Source organism: Zingiber officinale, chromosome 9B, assembly GCF_018446385.1.
Source record: "Zingiber officinale cultivar Zhangliang chromosome 9B, Zo_v1.1, whole genome shotgun sequence".
Classification (NCBI taxonomy): domain Eukaryota; kingdom Viridiplantae; phylum Streptophyta; class Magnoliopsida; order Zingiberales; family Zingiberaceae; genus Zingiber; species Zingiber officinale.
Window position 1 is genome coordinate 92,054,801 of NC_056003.1, and position 5,525 is coordinate 92,060,325.

At 33.7% G+C, this 5,525-nt stretch overlaps 1 long non-coding RNA gene across 1 annotated transcript; it reads right to left on the reverse strand.

Moving 5' to 3' along the window:
- Positions 1-4,538: 4,538 nt before the first annotated feature.
- Positions 4,539-5,023, reverse strand: LOC122023428. Its single transcript, XR_006123137.1, has 3 exons — positions 4,946-5,023; positions 4,690-4,872; positions 4,539-4,603 (listed from the first exon to the last, which is right to left on the reverse strand). It is a non-coding gene; the product is annotated as an uncharacterized LOC122023428 (long non-coding RNA).
- Positions 5,024-5,525: the final 502 nt, after the last annotated feature.

The following is a 5,525-nucleotide window of genomic DNA, read 5'->3' on the forward strand; positions in this document are numbered from 1 at the left end:
GGTTAATTCGGATAATAGTATGATTATTGTCAGAATATTAGAAGGATTAAACTTAATCTAATGAAGAGTATGGATTGAGTTAAGTCTAACAGGATTAATAAGATTGGTTATTTATCATATTAGGGTTGAGTTAGATATTTAGTTCATGATGGATTTAGCTAACTAGTTCATACTTGATTAGTTATATCATACATTATGTGATAGCAGGACTTGGGTTCGGGACGAGCTTCTCGACGTGAGATTACTTGACACGATCTACGTATAAAGGCGGGTACTTCTTGCTTTATCTCTTTAGCACATTGATTTTAGTGCATGAGCTATAAATTCAGATAGTTTATCTTGACTCCACTCTAAATTTTTCCTGTGCTTGATACTTTCACTCAATCTTTGAGCTACTCGTTTCTATATTTATATAGTCTCACGTTGTTATCCGCAGTCCCACGTCACATTCGAGGACGATCTTATGGTTTTGGTATTTCTTACTCTATTTATGTTTTAGTTTTGGACTTGTTCTTGTATTTGTGTATTCCTTTATATGGAGTTTTGTTTGTGGTATCTTGTATTTGGTTTGGTGATGATGTGTCAAGCCGAGCCGGTTCGTAGTTAGTTGTATTGTGGTTTTATGATCGTTATTTGTGATTTCTGCTGTGTTTTACTTTCAGCCATGTGGGTTGTTTAATATATATAAAACTGCGTACGTGGTTGTGTTTAATATATTCTAGCCGCATGTGGTTGATGTATTTTATATGTATATATGTTTCAGATTATCACCGGTACTGGGGAGATGTTGTCGGATTTTTGTCAGGCAGGGACTTCTCTGGGGGCGTGAGAGCCGCTGATGTGACGGTTCCATATTTTTTAATTACCTCATCTTTGGATCAATCCTTAAGATTATGGTATATTATGATGAGATATGCACTCAATAAAAAAAATATGATATACATATTAAGGTAAAATTTTGATTATAAATTATGTATATTTAAATCTTATAATATATGATATGAATAAATAAAAAATTCTGAACAAATAGGTATCACTTATTTGTGATCAAAATAAAATCTTTTCAATAGATTATGATTTTGACGAAATAAACATCTATTATAACCTTAAAGTACTGTAAGAAAGATGCATCGAAATTGTGTTTGACACCTGCCTCGGCATTTCCTTTTCTTACTCAGTCTCGGCTTCTCGACTCAGTGGCCAACAACTCACAGAGACTCGGCTCCCGGCTGTCAGTGTGTGTACTAAAAGCCTAGCTTTTGTAAACATTTATTTTGAAATAAAGAATCACATTAGTTAAAAATGTTTGTAGTTGTTCAATTAATTTATATTGTAGATAACATGGTGTGTGGTATCACACACAAAAGATTATGTTATCGGATCTTTATAAATTATAAACAGTAGCTCACGACTGAGATGGAAATGAACAAACCATTGCAGTAGTCGTAGTGTAATTAAGTATTAGTTTATCTTGACTAATAAATTACACTAGTACACTTAGAGTGTATTGAGTAGGACCATTTAAGGCAAGTTCTTTTATACTGACTTAATAAAAGAACAAGACCTTAGTTATTATGAAAGTGTGTGCTCTTAATCCTAATATAATAACAAGCACATATATTTAGTATTTATTTCTTTAACTTATCAAAGGGTGAGATTTAGTGCGATAAATCAATAAGCCCGATAAGTTGGGAAATAATATTACTTATAGTGTGTATTGTTGATTATAGAAGAAAATTGTGTCCTAGTAATCTAGGTTGATAATAACCCTAAAATGAGCTCATAAAGATTGTCATGTTAAACCCTGCAGGTGGACTTAGTCTGACACGACAATGAGGTTGAGTGGTACTACTCTTTGATTAAGAAATTAATTAAAGTGAGTTGTCAGTAGCTCATTTAAATTAGTGGACATTTGACATCTTAAACACAGGGAGACTAACACATTTATGATAAGAAGGAGCCCATAATGTAATTTGGGATTGGTGCGGTAGTGCAATAATAACTCTCTAGTGGAATGAGTTATTATTGATGAACTTGAGTTGTGTGCTCGGGGCGAACACGGGATACTCAAGCTCATCAGAAGGCCAAAATCAATTTCTCCTCTAGGTCCCTGTCGTAGCCTCAATGAAGCCTCAAGTCCGCTCATGAAAAGCTCTTCTTGGTGTCCAAGAGGGGGCCGACCCATGGCTTGGTGACTAAGCCATAGGGGCCGACCACTTCCTTCTCAAAGGGGGTCGACCACAAGTAAATTGGAGGGGTGGGCCACCATAATTCAAAATTAAGGGTGTGTTTTGAATTTTTAAAATCTTCTCTTTGTAGATATCTACAAGTTTTAAAAGAGAGATTTTAAATTATAAAACTTTCCTTATTTGAATTAGGCCACATGGTTTAAAAGAAAGTTTAAAAGTTTTAAAATTTTCCTTTTTAACCATCCTCATGGTTTTTTAAAAAGGAATTTTAAATTTGAAACTTTCCCTTTTTGTCACCATGTTAAAAAAGGAAATTTTAAATGAGGAGTTTTAAATTTTAAAACTTGTTTTAAAATTAAGAAAACTTTCCTTTTTTAAACATCCACATTAGGAGATTAAAAGAGAGCTTGTAAAATTTTATAAGAGCTTTCCTTCTTTGCTTATAAAATTTTTACAAAATTATAATTCCTTCCTCTTAGGGACAGACACCCTTGCTTGGAGCCCAAGCAAGGGACTGGCCAATCAAATTGAATCAAACAAGAGGAGAAAAAAGGAATTAAAATGGAGGAAAGGAAAAACAAGAGGAAGATTTTAATTTTTGTAAAAATCTTTCCTTGTTTGCCTTGGGCAAGTATTATAAAAGAAGGGGAGGAGAGACCTCATGATACATCAATTCTTATTCTCTTGCTTATGCTCCCTCTTGTGGTCGGCCCTCTCCCCTTTCCTTTCCCCTTGCTCTCTTTTGTTCCATGGTGGTGGTGGTGGCCGAATATTAGAGAAGGAGAAAGAAGCTTTTGTGGTGGTGTTCATCTTGGAGGATCGTCGCCTACACGATGTCCAAGAGGAGGCGAGGAATACGGCAGAAAATCTTGAGGTTATTAGCATACAAAGAAAAGGTATAACTAGTAATAGTTTTCTGCATCATGCTAGTTTTTTTTCCTTTGTATGAATTCCAAACACAAGAGACATATGATTCTAGAGTTTTGAATTTGTGTTTCTTTTGTTTTATTTTTCAAATTTGTGATTCAATTTTCTTTATGGTTAAACCTAATGTTATTTTAGGAAATTAAATATTGAATTTCTATTAAAGGCTTTGTCGAGGCAGTGGTAGATAATCTCATACCCAAGAAGGCCAAGTGCCTCGCCATGTTTGACCTGGAAGCCGATTTTAGAAATAAATATTTAATCAACTTTGTAACATAGGTCGGACTTGGATCAATAGTGTTAAGTTTCGCTTGTGATCCAAGTCTAAACAATTAAGAACAGATAAGTTAAATTTGGAATCAATAATGTAAAGTTCCGTTTGCGATTCCTAATTTAATTTCTAAAGAACACAATAAGTTGTTAGGAAAGGTTTGACACTTGTACAAAAATTTTTGTACAGTGGAACCGGTACGATCTTCCTAGGACCAACCAACAATTGATATAAGAGCTAGGGTTTGTCTCTGTGTGTTTTGGTTTTCAAATTAATTATGCACATGTCATACATAATTTAGGCAGGATAATAGTAAGATATGCTAACTCTTTAGTTGCAGGCTCCAACTATTATGGCTTATGGTTGTTGTGTGTGTGATTGGACCCTTGGACATGTCAAGGGCATTTTATTGTGTGTGCATGATTGTATTTAACTAATACAACTGGAGCTATATTAGCCCACTACAAGAAAAAAGCTAATAGACAACGCTTTTAAAGCGTTGTCTTTGTGCCTGAAAAAGTGTTGTTAAAGGCAGTGTTGTTAAAAGTCTGCTCAACGACAACGCCTTTAAAGCGTTGTCGTTTGTAGCAATTACAACGCTTTAAAAGCGTTGTGTATTTTTTGCAAAAACATCATCTTTGCAACGCTTTAAAAGCGTTGTTGTTTTTGGCAAAGACAACACTTGTGCAACGCTTTAAAAGCGTTGTCTTTTTAAAATTAAAAAAAAAATCTATTTACAAAATCATTTTTTTATATTTACAAAACTATTAATTTTCTTTTACCATGTCTAGATTTGAATTTGACATATAAAATAACATTAATTAGCTCAGCTAATGATTTCAAACTCGTACCAAAACAATAGAATTCAATTACAAAGTATTAGTATTTACAGGAGAATTCAACTATACACAAAGACTAAATAGTTCTGTTTCAAAGTAGATAGTGACATTCGAATTTAAAACAAAAAAAACACAAAATGGCTAGTCGACCTCGAAGACAACGATCTGCATGCTTACTTCTACTAGATATACTGATCAAAAATGATTGTCGGCTTGAGACTGGGACAAAACACCTACCACTGCATATCTGCCACAGAAAATAATACCATCAGTATTATACAAAATAAATTTTCACTATTAAAGTTGAAAACAAGGGAAACATGTAAAAAACCTAAAAGTAGGGTAGTCTTTTGATGTCATCTTTGGTCAAGTAAAGCAACCTGAAATTTTACAAGTAACAGAACATTATTTTCATTTGTAGATGTTAGCAACATATGTGGGAAAATGCAAGAAAAAAATAACATACTTTTGATTACTTTCTTCTTCAGTGAACACACTCATGCTTTCTTGAATTTTGCTATAAAAACTAGAACATTTCAGCACACTATGCATATTGTAGAATGTTAGGCATTAGTAGATAGAAGCTACATTTAGTATTGGAATGTGTGCAAGGGTGACACTGAAGCATGCCAAAAGTGTGCCTTTCAATCTGTAAAAGAAGTTCCAAGTTGTTAAAAACCAATTTAACAACCAAATACATATACTTCAGTTTAGTTGTTTACCTTTAGAGTCAATTTACAAAGACGTGATTCCACCCAACCTTTCCAGTTCCAAAGGTCCAAATCATTTTCAGCAGTCATATCAATTTCTAGATAATTTTTGTAGGCTTCAAAAAAGGGATAAGGCTCAAACAAACAATCCCGTCAGTTTTGCTAGCCTCCATTGCCTGACACATTGTCCACCATAAGACACTTTGAAGATAGATAAAACTTGTCAACAAGATTAGAGCAAACAAAATAAAATGTACAGAATTTATGAGATCACACAAAAGTACAAACTGGGTAATTAAAAAGAAGGTATACATGTTTGCTATTATACATATTTGTTTTAGGGTTCATGATTTCTAAAATTCAGGGGACTGTGGCAAAGTGGCACCTGAATATTTGGCACCAAGTGTAAAATTTGTTCAGTGTCTCTACACTGATTCAAACTGTGAACAGTCTGCTCATCAACATTTTGTAATATTGAGTCATGTGAGATATCTAGGTCCTGAAAGGCAATAGATATGAGAAATTATAAACCACTGAGAATATCGCAATGCTACAAAAGCACATTGAATCAGATTTAGTAATTCCAGAAAAA